General features: G+C 44.3%; 32 non-coding genes across 32 annotated transcripts; all 32 read right to left on the bottom strand.

Moving 5' to 3' along the window:
* Positions 1–338: 338 nt before the first annotated feature.
* Positions 339–457, bottom strand: LOC134122011 (5S ribosomal RNA). Its single transcript, XR_009953552.1, has one exon. It is a non-coding gene; the product is annotated as a 5S ribosomal RNA (ribosomal RNA).
* Positions 458–1,249: 792 nt separating this feature from the next.
* On the bottom strand, positions 1,250–1,368 carry LOC134122665 (5S ribosomal RNA). The gene has a single exon (XR_009954186.1). It is a non-coding gene; the product is annotated as a 5S ribosomal RNA (ribosomal RNA).
* Positions 1,369–1,707: 339 nt separating this feature from the next.
* LOC134122664 (5S ribosomal RNA) lies at positions 1,708–1,826 on the bottom strand. The gene has a single exon (XR_009954185.1). It is a non-coding gene; the product is annotated as a 5S ribosomal RNA (ribosomal RNA).
* A 339-nt stretch (positions 1,827–2,165) lies between these two features.
* On the bottom strand, positions 2,166–2,284 carry LOC134122663 (5S ribosomal RNA). Its single transcript, XR_009954184.1, has one exon. It is a non-coding gene; the product is annotated as a 5S ribosomal RNA (ribosomal RNA).
* Positions 2,285–2,628: 344 nt separating this feature from the next.
* LOC134122172 (5S ribosomal RNA) lies at positions 2,629–2,747 on the bottom strand. Its single transcript, XR_009953713.1, has one exon. It is a non-coding gene; the product is annotated as a 5S ribosomal RNA (ribosomal RNA).
* A 344-nt stretch (positions 2,748–3,091) lies between these two features.
* On the bottom strand, positions 3,092–3,210 carry LOC134122171 (5S ribosomal RNA). The gene has a single exon (XR_009953712.1). It is a non-coding gene; the product is annotated as a 5S ribosomal RNA (ribosomal RNA).
* Positions 3,211–3,606: 396 nt separating this feature from the next.
* LOC134121459 (5S ribosomal RNA) lies at positions 3,607–3,725 on the bottom strand. The gene has a single exon (XR_009953000.1). It is a non-coding gene; the product is annotated as a 5S ribosomal RNA (ribosomal RNA).
* A 339-nt stretch (positions 3,726–4,064) lies between these two features.
* LOC134122661 (5S ribosomal RNA) lies at positions 4,065–4,183 on the bottom strand. Its single transcript, XR_009954183.1, has one exon. It is a non-coding gene; the product is annotated as a 5S ribosomal RNA (ribosomal RNA).
* Positions 4,184–4,527: 344 nt separating this feature from the next.
* On the bottom strand, positions 4,528–4,646 carry LOC134122170 (5S ribosomal RNA). The gene has a single exon (XR_009953711.1). It is a non-coding gene; the product is annotated as a 5S ribosomal RNA (ribosomal RNA).
* Positions 4,647–4,990: 344 nt separating this feature from the next.
* On the bottom strand, positions 4,991–5,109 carry LOC134122010 (5S ribosomal RNA). The gene has a single exon (XR_009953551.1). It is a non-coding gene; the product is annotated as a 5S ribosomal RNA (ribosomal RNA).
* Positions 5,110–5,505: 396 nt separating this feature from the next.
* LOC134121567 (5S ribosomal RNA) lies at positions 5,506–5,624 on the bottom strand. The gene has a single exon (XR_009953108.1). It is a non-coding gene; the product is annotated as a 5S ribosomal RNA (ribosomal RNA).
* Positions 5,625–5,963: 339 nt separating this feature from the next.
* On the bottom strand, positions 5,964–6,082 carry LOC134122169 (5S ribosomal RNA). The gene has a single exon (XR_009953710.1). It is a non-coding gene; the product is annotated as a 5S ribosomal RNA (ribosomal RNA).
* Positions 6,083–6,478: 396 nt separating this feature from the next.
* On the bottom strand, positions 6,479–6,597 carry LOC134122009 (5S ribosomal RNA). Its single transcript, XR_009953550.1, has one exon. It is a non-coding gene; the product is annotated as a 5S ribosomal RNA (ribosomal RNA).
* A 396-nt stretch (positions 6,598–6,993) lies between these two features.
* On the bottom strand, positions 6,994–7,112 carry LOC134121566 (5S ribosomal RNA). Its single transcript, XR_009953107.1, has one exon. It is a non-coding gene; the product is annotated as a 5S ribosomal RNA (ribosomal RNA).
* A 339-nt stretch (positions 7,113–7,451) lies between these two features.
* On the bottom strand, positions 7,452–7,570 carry LOC134122660 (5S ribosomal RNA). The gene has a single exon (XR_009954182.1). It is a non-coding gene; the product is annotated as a 5S ribosomal RNA (ribosomal RNA).
* Positions 7,571–7,909: 339 nt separating this feature from the next.
* LOC134121692 (5S ribosomal RNA) lies at positions 7,910–8,028 on the bottom strand. Its single transcript, XR_009953233.1, has one exon. It is a non-coding gene; the product is annotated as a 5S ribosomal RNA (ribosomal RNA).
* Positions 8,029–8,372: 344 nt separating this feature from the next.
* On the bottom strand, positions 8,373–8,491 carry LOC134122659 (5S ribosomal RNA). The gene has a single exon (XR_009954181.1). It is a non-coding gene; the product is annotated as a 5S ribosomal RNA (ribosomal RNA).
* A 339-nt stretch (positions 8,492–8,830) lies between these two features.
* LOC134122658 (5S ribosomal RNA) lies at positions 8,831–8,949 on the bottom strand. Its single transcript, XR_009954180.1, has one exon. It is a non-coding gene; the product is annotated as a 5S ribosomal RNA (ribosomal RNA).
* Positions 8,950–9,293: 344 nt separating this feature from the next.
* On the bottom strand, positions 9,294–9,412 carry LOC134121870 (5S ribosomal RNA). Its single transcript, XR_009953411.1, has one exon. It is a non-coding gene; the product is annotated as a 5S ribosomal RNA (ribosomal RNA).
* Positions 9,413–9,751: 339 nt separating this feature from the next.
* On the bottom strand, positions 9,752–9,870 carry LOC134122167 (5S ribosomal RNA). The gene has a single exon (XR_009953708.1). It is a non-coding gene; the product is annotated as a 5S ribosomal RNA (ribosomal RNA).
* Positions 9,871–10,213: 343 nt separating this feature from the next.
* On the bottom strand, positions 10,214–10,332 carry LOC134122657 (5S ribosomal RNA). Its single transcript, XR_009954179.1, has one exon. It is a non-coding gene; the product is annotated as a 5S ribosomal RNA (ribosomal RNA).
* A 344-nt stretch (positions 10,333–10,676) lies between these two features.
* On the bottom strand, positions 10,677–10,795 carry LOC134122656 (5S ribosomal RNA). Its single transcript, XR_009954178.1, has one exon. It is a non-coding gene; the product is annotated as a 5S ribosomal RNA (ribosomal RNA).
* Positions 10,796–11,134: 339 nt separating this feature from the next.
* On the bottom strand, positions 11,135–11,253 carry LOC134122166 (5S ribosomal RNA). Its single transcript, XR_009953707.1, has one exon. It is a non-coding gene; the product is annotated as a 5S ribosomal RNA (ribosomal RNA).
* A 344-nt stretch (positions 11,254–11,597) lies between these two features.
* On the bottom strand, positions 11,598–11,716 carry LOC134122655 (5S ribosomal RNA). Its single transcript, XR_009954177.1, has one exon. It is a non-coding gene; the product is annotated as a 5S ribosomal RNA (ribosomal RNA).
* A 339-nt stretch (positions 11,717–12,055) lies between these two features.
* Positions 12,056–12,174, bottom strand: LOC134122653 (5S ribosomal RNA). The gene has a single exon (XR_009954175.1). It is a non-coding gene; the product is annotated as a 5S ribosomal RNA (ribosomal RNA).
* A 398-nt stretch (positions 12,175–12,572) lies between these two features.
* LOC134122652 (5S ribosomal RNA) lies at positions 12,573–12,691 on the bottom strand. The gene has a single exon (XR_009954174.1). It is a non-coding gene; the product is annotated as a 5S ribosomal RNA (ribosomal RNA).
* Positions 12,692–13,030: 339 nt separating this feature from the next.
* On the bottom strand, positions 13,031–13,149 carry LOC134121691 (5S ribosomal RNA). The gene has a single exon (XR_009953232.1). It is a non-coding gene; the product is annotated as a 5S ribosomal RNA (ribosomal RNA).
* Positions 13,150–13,493: 344 nt separating this feature from the next.
* LOC134122651 (5S ribosomal RNA) lies at positions 13,494–13,612 on the bottom strand. The gene has a single exon (XR_009954173.1). It is a non-coding gene; the product is annotated as a 5S ribosomal RNA (ribosomal RNA).
* A 339-nt stretch (positions 13,613–13,951) lies between these two features.
* On the bottom strand, positions 13,952–14,070 carry LOC134122650 (5S ribosomal RNA). Its single transcript, XR_009954172.1, has one exon. It is a non-coding gene; the product is annotated as a 5S ribosomal RNA (ribosomal RNA).
* Positions 14,071–14,414: 344 nt separating this feature from the next.
* On the bottom strand, positions 14,415–14,533 carry LOC134121869 (5S ribosomal RNA). The gene has a single exon (XR_009953410.1). It is a non-coding gene; the product is annotated as a 5S ribosomal RNA (ribosomal RNA).
* Positions 14,534–14,872: 339 nt separating this feature from the next.
* LOC134122165 (5S ribosomal RNA) lies at positions 14,873–14,991 on the bottom strand. The gene has a single exon (XR_009953706.1). It is a non-coding gene; the product is annotated as a 5S ribosomal RNA (ribosomal RNA).
* Positions 14,992–15,334: 343 nt separating this feature from the next.
* LOC134122649 (5S ribosomal RNA) lies at positions 15,335–15,453 on the bottom strand. The gene has a single exon (XR_009954171.1). It is a non-coding gene; the product is annotated as a 5S ribosomal RNA (ribosomal RNA).
* Between the last annotated feature and the right edge of the window lie 340 nt (positions 15,454–15,793).

The raw sequence follows: 15,793 nt of genomic DNA, 5'->3' as shown, positions 1-15,793 counted from the left end.
TTTCTAAAATTGAAGCAGTTCTTAGGATTGGCAAGAGAGGTTTCTAAAACCTGAAGGTAACTTTACTTTTCTTCACTGGCAATTCTAACATGTTGGGTTAGCACCTGTATTTCAACGGCTAAATTACAAACAAAAGTATGCCAATTGTTAAATGTTGATCAACACTAATTTAGCAACCATGAAACGGAATCATTTTGGATAATATTGTCTAATTGCCTTTCATATCCAACGTTAAAACAACACTAAACATGCATCTCTTCAACAATGTGATATACTTTTTGTAATTTGTAGGTGTACAATCTGCGGCGCTCGGCGGCTTTCGGTGAGAGAAGTGAAAAAGCTTACGGCACCTGGGATTCCCAGGCGGTCTTCCATCCAGGTACTAACCAGGCCCCGCTCTGCTTAGCTTCCGAGATCAGACGAGATCGGGCGGAACCAGAGAGGTATGGCTGTAAGCTGCTTTTTATCTTTTTCCTAATCCTTTAAAACGTGTCAAAGATAATCAGAAGTTTCTTTTTCTAAAATTGAAGCAGTTCTTAGCATTGGCAAGAGAGGTTCCTAAAACCTGAAGGTAACTTTACTTTTCTTCACTGGTAAATCTAACATGTTTGGTTAGCACCTGTATTTCAACGGCTAAATTACAAACAATAGTATGCCAATCGTAAAATGTTGATCAACACCAATTTAGCAATCATGAAACGGAATCATTTTGGATAATATTGTCTAATTTCCTTTCATATCCAACGTTAAAACAACACTAAACATGCATCTCTTCAACAATGTGATATACTTTTTGTAATTTGTAGGTGTTCCCAGGCGGTCTTCCATCCAGGTACTAACCAGGCCCTGCTCTGCTTAGCTTCCGAGATCAGACGAGATCGGGCGGAACCAGAGAGGTATGGCCGTAAGCTGCTTTTTATCTTTTTCCTAATCCTTTATAATGCGTCAATGAATTATGACACGCCTGCCGTTGGCATCTTTGTGTGGGTTAAATAAGGGTATGCAAAGAAGGCTGTGACATCCCATGCCGAAAATTGGATGGACTAGAGAAGACCCGCCCAGGAGTCCCAGCCAATCGGTGAATGGCCATTGCAGTCCCCGCCACCTCAAATGGCCTGACGATGGTATGGACGTAAGCCACCTTTCATCTTCTTCCTATTGCATCTCTTCTACAATGTGATAAACTTTTTACAATTGTGTAGGTGTACAAGCTACGGCGCTGGGCGGCTTTCAGAGAGAGAAGTGAAAAAGCTTACGGCACCTGGGATTCCCAGGCGGTCTTCCATCCAGGTACTAACCAGGCCCTGCTCTGCTTAGCTTCCGAGATCAGACGAGATCGGGCGGAACCAGAGAGGTATGGCCGTAAGCTGCTTTTTATCTTTTTCCTAATCCTTTATAATGCGTCAAAAAATTATGTCACGCCTGCCGTTGGCATCTTTGTGTGGGTTAAATAAGGGTATGCAAAGAAGGCTGTGACATCCTATGGCGAAAATTGGATGGACTAGAGAAGACCCGCCCAGGAGTCCCAGCCAATCGGTGGATGGCCATTGCAGTCCCCGCCACCTCAAATGGCCTGACGATGGTATGGACGTAAGCCACCTTTCATCTTCTTCCTATTGCATCTCTTCTACAATGTGAAATACTTTTTACAATTGTGAAGGTGTACAATCTGCGGCGGTGGGCGGCTTTCGGAGAGAGAAGTGAAAAAGCTTACGGCACCTGGGATTCCCAGGCGGTCTTCCATCCAGGTACTAACCAGGCCCTGCTCTGCTTAGCTTCCGAGATCAGACGAGATCGGGCGGAACCAGAGAGGTATGGCCGTAAGCTGCTTTTTATCTTTTTCCTAATCCTTTATAATGCGTCAATGAATTATGACACGCCAGCCGTTGGCATCTTTGTGTGGGTTAAATAAGGGTATGCAAAGAAGGCTGTGACATCCCATGCCGAAAATTGGATGGACTAGAGAAGACCCGCCCAGGAGTCCCAGCCAATCGGTGAATGGCCATTGCAGTCCCCGCCACCTCAAATGGCCTGACGATGGTATGGACGTAAGCCACCTTTCATCTTCTTCCTATTGCATCTCTTCTACAATGTGAATTTTTTTTTACAATTGTGTAGGTGTACAATCTACGGCGCTGGGCGGCTTTCAGAGAGAGAAGTTAAAAAGCTTACGGCACCTGGGATTCCCAGGCGGTCTTCCATCCAGGTACTAACCAGGCCCTGCTCTGCTTAGCTTCCGAGATCAGACGAGATCGGGCGGAACCAGAGAGGTATGGCCGTAAGCTGCTTTTCATCTTTTTCCTAATCCTTTAAAACGTGTCAAAGATAATCAGAAGTTTCTTTTTCTAAAATTGAAGCAGTTCTTAGCATTGGCAAGAGAGATTCCTAAAGCCTGAAGGTAACTTTACTTTTCTTCACTGGCAATTCTAACATGTTGGGTTAGCACCTGTATTTCAACGGCTAAATTACAAACAACAGTATGCCAATCGTAAATGTTGACCAACACTAATTTAGCAATCATGAAACGGAATCATTTTGGATAATATTGTCTAATTTCCTTTCATATCCAACGTTAAAACAGGTGTACAATCTGCGGCGCTCGGCGGCTTTCGGAGAGAGAAGTGAAAAAGCTTACGGCACCTGGGATTCCCAGGCGGTCTTCCATCCAGGTACTAACCAGGCCCTGCTCTGCTTAGCTTCCGAGAACAGACGAGATCGGGCGGAACCAGAGAGGTATGGACGTAAGCTGCTTTTCATCTTTTTCCTAATCCTTTAAAACGTGTCAAAGATAATCAGAAGTTTCTTTTTCTAAAATTGAAGCAGTTCTTAGCATTGGCAAGAGAGGTTCCTAAAGCCTGAAGGTAACTTTACTTTTCTTCACTGGCAATTCTAACATGTTGGGTTAGCACCTGTATTTCAACGGCTAAATTACAAACAACAGTATGCCAATCGTAAATGTTGACCAACACTAATTTAGCAATCATGAAACGGAATCATTTTGGATAATATTGTCTAATTTCCTTTCATATCCAACGTTAAAACAGGTGTACAATCTGCGGCGCTCGGCGGCTTTCGGAGAGAGAAGTGAAAAAGCTTACGGCACCTGGGATTCCCAGGCGGTCTTCCATCCAGGTACTAACCAGGCCCTGCTCTGCTTAGCTTCCGAGAACAGACGAGATCGGGCGGAACCAGAGAGGTATGGACGTAAGCTGCTTTTCATCTTTTTCCTAATCCTTTAAAACGTGTCAAAGATAATCAGAAGTTTCTTTTTCTAAAATTGAAGCAGTTCTTAGCATTGGCAAGAGAGGTTCCTAAAGCCTGAAGGTAACTTTACTTTTCTTCACTGGCAATTCTAACATGTTGGGTTAGCACCTGTATTTCAACGGCTAAATTACAAACAAAAGTATGCCAATTGTTAAATGTTGATCAACACTAATTTAGCAACCATGAAACGGAATCATTTTGGATAATATTGTCTAATTGCCTTTCATATCCAACGTTAAAACAACACTAAACATGCATCTCTTCAACAATGTGATATACTTTTTGTAATTTGTAGGTGTACAATCTGCGGCGCTCGGCGGCTTTCGGTGAGAGAAGTGAAAAAGCTTACGGCACCTGGGATTCCCAGGCGGTCTTCCATCCAGGTACTAACCAGGCCCCGCTCTGCTTAGCTTCCGAGATCAGACGAGATCGGGCGGAACCAGAGAGGTATGGCCGTAAGCTGCTTTTTATCTTTTTCCTAATCCTTTATAATGCGTCAATGAATTATGACACGCCAGCCGTTGGCATCTTTGTGTGGGTTAAATAAGGGTATGCAAAGAAGGCTGTGACATCCCATGCCGAAAATTGGATGGACTAGAGAAGACCCGCCCAGGAGTCCCAGCCAATCGGTGAATGGCCATTGCAGTCCCCGCCACCTCAAATGGCCTGACGATGGTATGGACGTAAGCCACCTTTCATCTTCTTCCTATTGCATCTCTTCTACAATGTGAATTTTTTTTTACAATTGTGTAGGTGTACAATCTACGGCGCTGGGCGGCTTTCAGAGAGAAAAGTTAAAAAGCTTACGGCACCTGGGATTCCCAGGCGGTCTTCCATCCAGGTACTAACCAGGCCCTGCTCTGCTTAGCTTCCGAGATCAGACGAGATCGGGCGGAACCAGAGAGGTATGGCCGTAAGCTGCTTTTCATCTTTTTCCTAATCCTTTAAAACGTGTCAAAGATAATCAGAAGTTTCTTTTTCTAAAATTGAAGCAGTTCTTAGCATTGGCAAGAGAGATTCCTAAAGCCTGAAGGTAACTTTACTTTTCTTCACTGGCAATTCTAACATGTTGGGTTAGCACCTGTATTTCAACGGCTAAATTACAAACAACAGTATGCCAATCGTAAATGTTGACCAACACTAATTTAGCAATCATGAAACGGAATCATTTTGGATAATATTGTCTAATTTCCTTTCATATCCAACGTTAAAACAGGTGTACAATCTGCGGCGCTCGGCGGCTTTCGGAGAGAGAAGTGAAAAAGCTTACGGCACCTGGGATTCCCAGGCGGTCTTCCATCCAGGTACTAACCAGGCCCTGCTCTGCTTAGCTTCCGAGAACAGACGAGATCGGGCGGAACCAGAGAGGTATGGACGTAAGCTGCTTTTCATCTTTTTCCTAATCCTTTAAAACGTGTCAAAGATAATCAGAAGTTTCTTTTTCTAAAATTGAAGCAGTTCTTAGCATTGGCAAGAGAGGTTCCTAAAACCTGAAGGGAACTTTACTTTTCTTCACTGGCAATTCTAACATGTTGGGTTAGCACCTGTATTTCAACGGCTAAATTACAAACAACAGTATGCCAATCGTAAATGTTGACCAACACTAATTTAGCAATCATGAAACGGAATCATTTTGGATAATATTGTCTAATTTCCTTTCATATCCAACGTTAAAACAGGTGTACAATCTGCGGCGCTCGGCGGCTTTCGGTGAGAGAAGTGAAAAAGCTTACGGCACCTGGGATTCCCAGGCGGTCTTCCATCCAGGTACTAACCAGGCCCCGCTCTGCTTAGCTTCCGAGATCAGACGAGATCGGGCGGAACCAGAGAGGTATGGCTGTAAGCTGCTTTTTATCTTTTTCCTAATCCTTTAAAACGTGTCAAAGATAATCAGAAGTTTCTTTTTCTAAAATTGAAGCAGTTCTTAGCATTGGCAAGAGAGGTTCCTAAAACCTGAAGGGAACTTTACTTTTCTTCACTGGTAAATCTAACATGTTTGGTTAGCACCTGTATTTCAACGGCTAAATTACAAACAATAGTATGCCAATCGTAAAATGTTGATCAACACTAATTTAGCAATCATGAAACGGAATCATTTTGGATAATATTGTCTAATTTCCTTTCATATCCAACGTTAAAACAACACTAAACATGCATCTCTTCAACAATGTGATATACTTTTTGTAATTTGTAGGTGTACAATCTGCGGCGCTCGGCGGCTTTCGGTGAGAGAAGTGAAAAAGCTTACGGCACCTGGGATTCCCAGGCGGTCTTCCATCCAGGTACTAACCAGGCCCTGCTCTGCTTAGCATCCGAGATCAGACGAGATCGGGCGGAACCAGAGAGGTATGGCCGTAAGCTGCTTTTTATCTTTTTCCTAATCCTTTATAATGCGTCAAAAAATTATGTCACGCCTGCCGTTGGCATCTTTGTGTGGGTTAAATAAGGGTATGCAAAGAAGGCTGTGACATCCTATGGCGAAAATTGGATGGACTAGAGAAGACCCGCCCAGGAGTCCCAGCCAATCGGTGGATGGCCATTGCAGTCCCCGCCACCTCAAATGGCCTGATGATGGTATGGACGTAAGCCACCTTTCATCTTCTTCCTATTGCATCTCTTCTACAATGTGATAAACTTTTTACAATTGTGTAGGTGTACAAGCTACGGCGCTGGGCGGCTTTCAGAGAGAGAAGTGAAAAAGCTTACGGCACCTGGGATTCCCAGGCGGTCTTCCATCCAGGTACTAACCAGGCCCTGCTCTGCTTAGCTTCCGAGAACAGACGAGATCGGGCGGAACCAGAGAGGTATGGACGTAAGCTGCTTTTCATCTTTTTCCTAATCCTTTAAAACGTGTCAAAGATAATCAGAAGTTTCTTTTTCTAAAATTGAAGCAGTTCTTAGCATTGGCAAGAGAGGTTCCTAAAGCCTGAAGGTAACTTTACTTTTCTTCACTGGCAATTCTAACATGTTGGGTTAGCACCTGTATTTCAACGGCTAAATTACAAACAAAAGTATGCCAATTGTTAAATGTTGATCAACACTAATTTAGCAACCATGAAACGGAATCATTTTGGATAATATTGTCTAATTGCCTTTCATATCCAACGTTAAAACAACACTAAACATGCATCTCTTCAACAATGTGATATACTTTTTGTAATTTGTAGGTGTACAATCTGCGGCGCTCGGCGGCTTTCGGTGAGAGAAGTGAAAAAGCTTACGGCACCTGGGATTCCCAGGCGGTCTTCCATCCAGGTACTAACCAGGCCCCGCTCTGCTTAGCTTCCGAGATCAGACGAGATCGGGCGGAACCAGAGAGGTATGGCTGTAAGCTGCTTTTTATCTTTTTCCTAATCCTTTAAAACGTGTCAAAGATAATCAGAAGTTTCTTTTTCTAAAATTGAAGCAGTTCTTAGCATTGGCAAGAGAGGTTCCTAAAACCTGAAGGGAACTTTACTTTTCTTCACTGGTAAATCTAACATGTTTGGTTAGCACCTGTATTTCAACGGCTAAATTACAAACAATAGTATGCCAATCGTAAAATGTTGATCAACACTAATTTAGCAATCATGAAACGGAATCATTTTGGATAATATTGTCTAATTTCCTTTCATATCCAACGTTAAAACAACACTAAACATGCATCTCTTCAACAATGTGATATACTTTTTGTAATTTGTAGGTGTACAATCTGCGGCGCTCGGCGGCTTTCGGTGAGAGAAGTGAAAAAGCTTACGGCACCTGGGATTCCCAGGCGGTCTTCCATCCAGGTACTAACCAGGCCCTGCTCTGCTTAGCATCCGAGATCAGACGAGATCGGGCGGAACCAGAGAGGTATGGCCGTAAGCTGCTTTTTATCTTTTTCCTAATCCTTTATAATGCGTCAAAAAATTATGTCACGCCTGCCGTTGGCATCTTTGTGTGGGTTAAATAAGGGTATGCAAAGAAGGCTGTGACATCCTATGGCGAAAATTGGATGGACTAGAGAAGACCCGCCCAGGAGTCCCAGCCAATCGGTGGATGGCCATTGCAGTCCCCGCCACCTCAAATGGCCTGATGATGGTATGGACGTAAGCCACCTTTCATCTTCTTCCTATTGCATCTCTTCTACAATGTGATAAACTTTTTACAATTGTGTAGGTGTACAAGCTACGGCGCTGGGCGGCTTTCAGAGAGAGAAGTGAAAAAGCTTACGGCACCTGGGATTCCCAGGCGGTCTTCCATCCAGGTACTAACCAGGCCCTGCTCTGCTTAGCTTCCGAGATCAGACGAGATCGGGCGGAACCAGAGAGGTATGGCCGTAAGCTGCTTTTTATCTTTTTCCTAATCCTTTATAATGCGTCAATGAATTATGACACGCCTGCCGTTGGCATCTTTGTGTGGGTTAAATAAGGGTATGCAAAGAAGGCTGTGACATCCCATGCCGAAAATTGGATGGACTAGAGAAGACCCGCCCAGGAGTCCCAGCCAATCGGTGAATGGCCATTGCAGTCCCCGCCACCTCAAATGGCCTGACGATGGTATGGACGTAAGCCACCTTTCATCTTCTTCCTATTGCATCTCTTCTACAATGTGAATTTTTTTTTACAATTGTGTAGGTGTACAATCTACGGCGCTGGGCGGCTTTCAGAGAGAGAAGTGAAAAAGCTTACGGCACCTGGGATTCCCAGGCGGTCTTCCATCCAGGTACTAACCAGGCCCTGCTCTGCTTAGCTTCCGAGATCAGACGAGATCGGGCGGAACCAGAGAGGTATGGACGTAAGCTGCTTTTCATCTTTTTCCTAATCCTTTAAAACGTGTCAAAGATAATCAGAAGTTTCTTTTTCTAAAATTGAAGCAGTTCTTAGCATTGGCAAGAGAGGTTCCTAAAGCCTGAAGGTAACTTTACTTTTCTTCACTGGCAATTCTAACATGTTGGGTTAGCACCTGTATTTCAACGGCTAAATTACAAACAACAGTATGCCAATGGTAAATGTTGACCAACACTAATTTAGCAATCATGAAACGGAATCATTTTGGATAATATTGTCTAATTTCCTTTCATATCCAACGTTAAAACAGGTGTACAATCTGCGGCGCTCGGCGGCTTTCGGAGAGAGAAGTGAAAAAGCTTACGGCACCTGGGATTCCCAGGCGGTCTTCCATCCAGGTACTAACCAGGCCCTGCTCTGCTTAGCTTCCGAGATCAGACGAGATCGGGCGGAACCAGAGAGGTATGGCCGTAAGCTGCTTTTTATCTTTTTCCTAATCCTTTATAATGCGTCAATGAATTATGACACGCCTGCCGTTGGCATCTTTGTGTGGGTTAAATAAGGGTATGCAAAGAAGGCTGTGACATCCCATGCCGAAAATTGGATGGACTAGAGAAGACCCGCCCAGGAGTCCCAGCCAATCGGTGAATGGCCATTGCAGTCCCCGCCACCTCAAATGGCCTGACGATGGTATGGACGTAAGCCACCTTTCATCTTCTTCCTATTGCATCTCTTCTACAATGTGAATTTTTTTTTACAATTGTGTAGGTGTACAATCTACGGCGCTGGGCGGCTTTCAGAGAGAGAAGTGAAAAAGCTTACGGCACCTGGGATTCCCAGGCGGTCTTCCATCCAGGTACTAACCAGGCCCTGCTCTGCTTAGCTTCCGAGATCAGACGAGATCGGGCGGAACCAGAGAGGTATGGCCGTAAGCTGCTTTTCATCTTTTTCCTAATCCTTTAAAACGTGTCAAAGATAATCAGAAGTTTCTTTTTCTAAAATTGAAGCAGTTCTTAGCATTGGCAAGAGAGGTTCCTAAAGCCTGAAGGTAACTTTACTTTTCTTCACTGGCAATTCTAACATGTTGGGTTAGCACCTGTATTTCAACGGCTAAATTACAAACAACAGTATGCCAATCGTAAATGTTGACCAACACTAATTTAGCAATCATGAAACGGAATCATTTTGGATAATATTGTCTAATTTCCTTTCATATCCAACGTTAAAACAGGTGTACAATCTGCGGCGCTCGGCGGCTTTCGGAGAGAGAAGTGAAAAAGCTTACGGCACCTGAGATTCCCAGGCGGTCTTCCATACAGGTACTAACCAGGCCCTGCTCTGCTTAGCTTCCGAGATCAGACGAGATCGGGCGGAACCAGAGAGGTATGGCCGTAAGCTGCTTTTTATCTTTTTCCTAATCCTTTATAATGCGTCAATGAATTATGACACGCCTGCCGTTGGCATCTTTGTGTGGGTTAAATAAGGGTATGCAAAGAAGGCTGTGACATCCCATGCCGAAAATTGGATGGACTAGAGAAGACCCGCCCAGGAGTCCCAGCCAATCGGTGAATGGCCATTGCAGTCCCCGCCACCTCAAATGGCCTGACGATGGTATGGACGTAAGCCACCTTTCATCTTCTTCCTATTGCATCTCTTCTACAATGTGAATTTTTTTTTACAATTGTGTAGGTGTACAATTTACGGCGCTGGGCGGCTTTCAGAGAGAGAAGTGAAAAAGCTTACGGCACCTGGGATTCCCAGGCGGTCTTCCATCCAGGTACTAACCAGGCCCTGCTCTGCTTAGCTTCCGAGAACAGACGAGATCGGGCGGAACCAGAGAGGTATGGACGTAAGCTGCTTTTCATCTTTTTCCTAATCCTTTAAAACGTGTCAAAGATAATCAGAAGTTTCTTTTTCTAAAATTGAAGCAGTTCTTAGCATTGGCAAGAGAGGTTCCTAAAGCCTGAAGGTAACTTTACTTTTCTTCACTGGCAATTCTAACATGTTGGGTTAGCACCTGTATTTCAACGGCTAAATTACAAACAACAGTATGCCAATCGTAAATGTTGACCAACACTAATTTAGCAATCATGAAACGGAATCATTTTGGATAATATTGTCTAATTTCCTTTCATATCCAACGTTAAAACAGGTGTACAATTGCGGCGCTCGGCGGCTTTCGGAGAGAGAAGTGAAAAAGCTTACGGCACCTGGGATTCCCAGGCGGTCTTCCATCCAGGTACTAACCAGGCCCTGCTCTGCTTAGCTTCCGAGATCAGACGAGATCGGGCGGAACCAGAGAGGTATGGCCGTAAGCTGCTTTTCATCTTTTTCCTAATCCTTTAAAACGTGTCAAAGATAATCAGAAGTTTCTTTTTCTAAAATTGAAGCAGTTCTTAGCATTGGCAAGAGAGGTTCCTAAAGCCTGAAGGTAACTTTACTTTTCTTCACTGGCAATTCTAACATGTTGGGTTAGCACCTGTATTTCAACGGCTAAATTACAAACAACAGTATGCCAATGGTAAATGTTGACCAACACTAATTTAGCAATCATGAAACGGAATCATTTTGGATAATATTGTCTAATTTCCTTTCATATCCAACGTTAAAACAGGTGTACAATCTGCGGCGCTCGGCGGCTTTCGGAGAGAGAAGTGAAAAAGCTTACGGCACCTGGGATTCCCAGGCGGTCTTCCATCCAGGTACTAACCAGGCCCTGCTCTGCTTAGCTTCCGAGATCAGACGAGATCGGGCGGAACCAGAGAGGTATGGCCGTAAGCTGCTTTTTATCTTTTTCCTAATCCTTTATAATGCGTCAATGAATTATGACACGCCTGCCGTTGGCATCTTTGTGTGGGTTAAATAAGGGTATGCAAAGAAGGCTGTGACATCCCATGCCGAAAATTGGATGGACTAGAGAAGACCCGCCCAGGGGTCCCAGCCAATCGGTGAATGGCCATTGCAGTCCCCGCCATCTCAAATGGCCTGACGATGGTACGGACGTAAGCCACCTTTCATCTTCTTCCTATTGCATCTCTTCTACAATGTGAATTTTTTTTTACAATTGTGTAGGTGTACAATTTACGGCGCTGGGCGGCTTTCAGAGAGAGAAGTGAAAAAGCTTACGGCACCTGGGATTCCCAGGCGGTCTTCCATCCAGGTACTAACCAGGCCCTGCTCTGCTTAGCTTCCGAGAACAGACGAGATCGGGCGGAACCAGAGAGGTATGGACGTAAGCTGCTTTTCATCTTTTTCCTAATCCTTTAAAACGTGTCAAAGATAATCAGAAGTTTCTTTTTCTAAAATTGAAGCAGTTCTTAGCATTGGCAAGAGAGGTTCCTAAAGCCTGAAGGTAACTTTACTTTTCTTCACTGGCAATTCTAACATGTTGGGTTAGCACCTGTATTTCAACGGCTAAATTACAAACAACAGTATGCCAATCGTAAATGTTGACCAACACTAATTTAGCAATCATGAAACGGAATCATTTTGGATAATATTGTCTAATTTCCTTTCATATCCAACGTTAAAACAGGTGTACAATCTGCGGCGCTCGGCGGCTTTCGGAGAGAGAAGTGAAAAAGCTTACGGCACCTGGGATTCCCAGGCGGTCTTCCATCCAGGTACTAACCAGGCCCTGCTCTGCTTAGCTTCCGAGATCAGACGAGATCGGGCGGAACCAGAGAGGTATGGCCGTAAGCTGCTTTTTATCTTTTTCCTAATCCTTTATAATGCGTCAATGAATTATGACACGCCTGCCGTTGGCATCTTTGTGTGGGTTAAATAAGGGTATGCAAAGAAGGCTGTGACATCCCATGCCGAAAATTGGATGGACTAGAGAAGACCCGCCCAGGAGTCCCAGCCAATCGGTGAATGGCCATTGCAGTCCCCGCCACCTCAAATGGCCTGACGATGGTATGGACGTAAGCCACCTTTCATCTTCTTCCTATTGCATCTCTTCTACAATGTGAATTTTTTTTTACAATTGTGTAGGTGTACAAGCTACGGCGCTGGGCGGCTTTCAGAGAGAGAAGTGAAAAAGCTTACGGCACCTGGGATTCCCAGGCGGTCTTCCATCCAGGTACTAACCAGGCCCTGCTCTGCTTAGCTTCCGAGATCAGACGAGATCGGGCGGAACCAGAGAGGTATGGCCGTAAGCTGCTTTTTATCTTTTTCCTAATCCTTTATAATGCGTCAAAGATAATCAGAAGAGTTTCTTTTTCTAAAATTGAAGCAGTTCTTAGGATTGGCAAGAGAGGTTTCTAAAACCTGAAGGTAACTTTACTTTTCTTCACTGGCAATTCTAACATGTTGGGTTAGCACCTGTATTTCAACGGCTAAATTACAAACAAAAGTATGCCAATTGTTAAATGTTGATCAACACTAATTTAGCAACCATGAAACGGAATCATTTTGGATAATATTGTCTAATTGCCTTTCATATCCAACGTTAAAACAACACTAAACATGCATCTCTTCAACAATGTGATATACTTTTTGTAATTTGTAGGTGTACAATCTGCGGCGCTCGGCGGCTTTCGGTGAGAGAAGTGAAAAAGCTTACGGCACCTGGGATTCCCAGGCGGTCTTCCATCCAGGTACTAACCAGGCCCTGCTCTGCTTAGCTTCCGAGATCAGACGAGATCGGGCGGAACCAGAGAGGTATGGCCGTAAGCTGCTTTTTATCTTTTTCCTAATCCTTTATAATGCGTCAATGAATTATGACACGCCTGCCGTTGGCATCTTTGTGTGGGTTAAATAAGGGTATGCAAAGAAGGCTGTGACATCCCATGCCGAAAATTGGATGGACTAGAGAAGACCCGCCCAGGAGTCCCAGCCAATCGGTGAATGGCCATTGCAGTCCCCGCCACCTCAAATGGCCTGACGATGGTATGGACGTAAGCCACCTTTCATCTTCTTCCTATTGCATCTCTTCTACAATGTGAATTTTTTTTTACAATTGTGTAGGTGTACAATCTACGGCGCTGGGCGGCTTTCAGAGAGAGAAGTGAAAAAGCTTACGGCACCTGGGATTCCCAGGCGGTCTTCCATCCAGGTACTAACCAGGCCCTGCTCTGCTTAGCTTCCGAGATCAGACGAGATCGGGCGGAACCAGAGAGGTATGGACGTAAGCTGCTTTTCATCTTTTTCCTAATCCTTTAAAACGTGTCAAAGATAATCAGAAGTTTCTTTTTCTAAAATTGAAGCAGTTCTTAGCATTGGCAAGAGAGGTTCCTAAAGCCTGAAGGTAACTTTACTTTTCTTCACTGGCAATTCTAACATGTTGGGTTAGCACCTGTATTTCAACGGCTAAATTACAAACAACAGTATGCCAATGGTAAATGTTGACCAACACTAATTTAGCAATCATGAAACGGAATCATTTTGGATAATATTGTCTAATTTCCTTTCATATCCAACGTTAAAACAGGTGTACAATCTGCGGCGCTCGGCGGCTTTCGGAGAGAGAAGTGAAAAAGCTTACGGCACCTGGGATTCCCAGGCGGTCTTCCATCCAGGTACTAACCAGGCCCTGCTCTGCTTAGCTTCCGAGATCAGACGAGATCGGGCGGAACCAGAGAGGTATGGCCGTAAGCTGCTTTTTATCTTTTTCCTAATCCTTTATAATGCGTCAATGAATTATGACACGCCTGCCGTTGGCATCTTTGTGTGGGTTAAATAAGGGTATGCAAAGAAGGCTGTGACATCCCATGCCGAAAATTGGATGGACTAGAGAAGACCCGCCCAGGAGTCCCAGCCAATCGGTGAATGGCCATTGCAGTCCCCGCCACCTCAAATGGCCTGACGATGGTATGGACGTAAGCCACCTTTCATCTTCTTCCTATTGCATCTCTTCTACAATGTGAATTTTTTTTTACAATTGTGTAGGTGTACAATCTACGGCGCTGGGCGGCTTTCAGAGAGAGAAGTGAAAAAGCTTACGGCACCTGGGATTCCCAGGCGGTCTTCCATCCAGGTACTAACCAGGCCCTGCTCTGCTTAGCTTCCGAGATCAGACGAGATCGGGCGGAACCAGAGAGGTATGGCCGTAAGCTGCTTTTCATCTTTTTCCTAATCCTTTAAAACGTGTCAAAGATAATCAGAAGTTTCTTTTTCTAAAATTGAAGCAGTTCTTAGCATTGGCAAGAGAGGTTCCTAAAGCCTGAAGGTAACTTTACTTTTCTTCACTGGCAATTCTAACATGTTGGGTTAGCACCTGTATTTCAACGGCTAAATTACAAACAACAGTATGCCAATCGTAAATGTTGACCAACACTAATTTAGCAATCATGAAACGGAATCATTTTGGATAATATTGTCTAATTTCCTTTCATATCCAACGTTAAAACAGGTGTACAATCTGCGGCGCTCGGCGGCTTTCGGAGAGAGAAGTGAAAAAGCTTACGGCACCTGAGATTCCCAGGCGGTCTTCCATACAGGTACTAACCAGGCCCTGCTCTGCTTAGCTTCCGAGATCAGACGAGATCGGGCGGAACCAGAGAGGTATGGCCGTAAGCTGCTTTTTATCTTTTTCCTAATCCTTTATAATGCGTCAATGAATTATGACACGCCTGCCGTTGGCATCTTTGTGTGGGTTAAATAAGGGTATGCAAAGAAGGCTGTGACATCCCATGCCGAAAATTGGATGGACTAGAGAAGACCCGCCCAGGAGTCCCAGCCAATCGGTGAATGGCCATTGCAGTCCCCGCCACCTCAAATGGCCTGACGATGGTATGGACGTAAGCCACCTTTCATCTTCTTCCTATTGCATCTCTTCTACAATGTGAATTTTTTTTTACAATTGTGTAGGTGTACAATTTACGGCGCTGGGCGGCTTTCAGAGAGAGAAGTGAAAAAGCTTACGGCACCTGGGATTCCCAGGCGGTCTTCCATCCAGGTACTAACCAGGCCCTGCTCTGCTTAGCTTCCGAGAACAGACGAGATCGGGCGGAACCAGAGAGGTATGGACGTAAGCTGCTTTTCATCTTTTTCCTAATCCTTTAAAACGTGTCAAAGATAATCAGAAGTTTCTTTTTCTAAAATTGAAGCAGTTCTTAGCATTGGCAAGAGAGGTTCCTAAAGCCTGAAGGTAACTTTACTTTTCTTCACTGGCAATTCTAACATGTTGGGTTAGCACCTGTATTTCAACGGCTAAATTACAAACAACAGTATGCCAATCGTAAATGTTGACCAACACTAATTTAGCAATCATGAAACGGAATCATTTTGGATAATATTGTCTAATTTCCTTTCATATCCAACGTTAAAACAGGTGTACAATTGCGGCGCTCGGCGGCTTTCGGAGAGAGAAGTGAAAAAGCTTACGGCACCTGGGATTCCCAGGCGGTCTTCCATCCAGGTACTAACCAGGCCCTGCTCTGCTTAGCTTCCGAGATCAGACGAGATCGGGCGGAACCAGAGAGGTATGGCCGTAAGCTGCTTTTCATCTTTTTCCTAATCCTTTAAAACGTGTCAAAGATAATCAGAAGTTTCTTTTTCTAAAATTGAAGCAGTTCTTAGCATTGGCAAGAGAGGTTCCTAAAGCCTGAAGGTAACTTTACTTTTCTTCACTGGCAATTCTAACATGTTGGGTTAGCACCTGTATTTCAACGGCTAAATTACAAACAACAGTATGCCAATGGTAAATGTTGACCAACACTAATTTAGCAATCATGAAACGGAATCATTTTGGATAATATTGTCTAATTTCCTTTCATATCCAACGTTAAAACAGGTGTACAATCTGCGGCGCTCGGCGGCTTTCGGAGAGAGAAGTG

The sequence above is a fragment of the Pungitius pungitius genome, unplaced genomic scaffold (genome assembly GCF_949316345.1).
Source record: "Pungitius pungitius unplaced genomic scaffold, fPunPun2.1 scaffold_28, whole genome shotgun sequence".
Lineage (NCBI taxonomy): Eukaryota > Metazoa > Chordata > Actinopteri > Perciformes > Gasterosteidae > Pungitius > Pungitius pungitius.
Note: the sequence above shows the minus strand (reverse complement) of the source record. Positions and strands in the feature narration are given on the sequence as shown.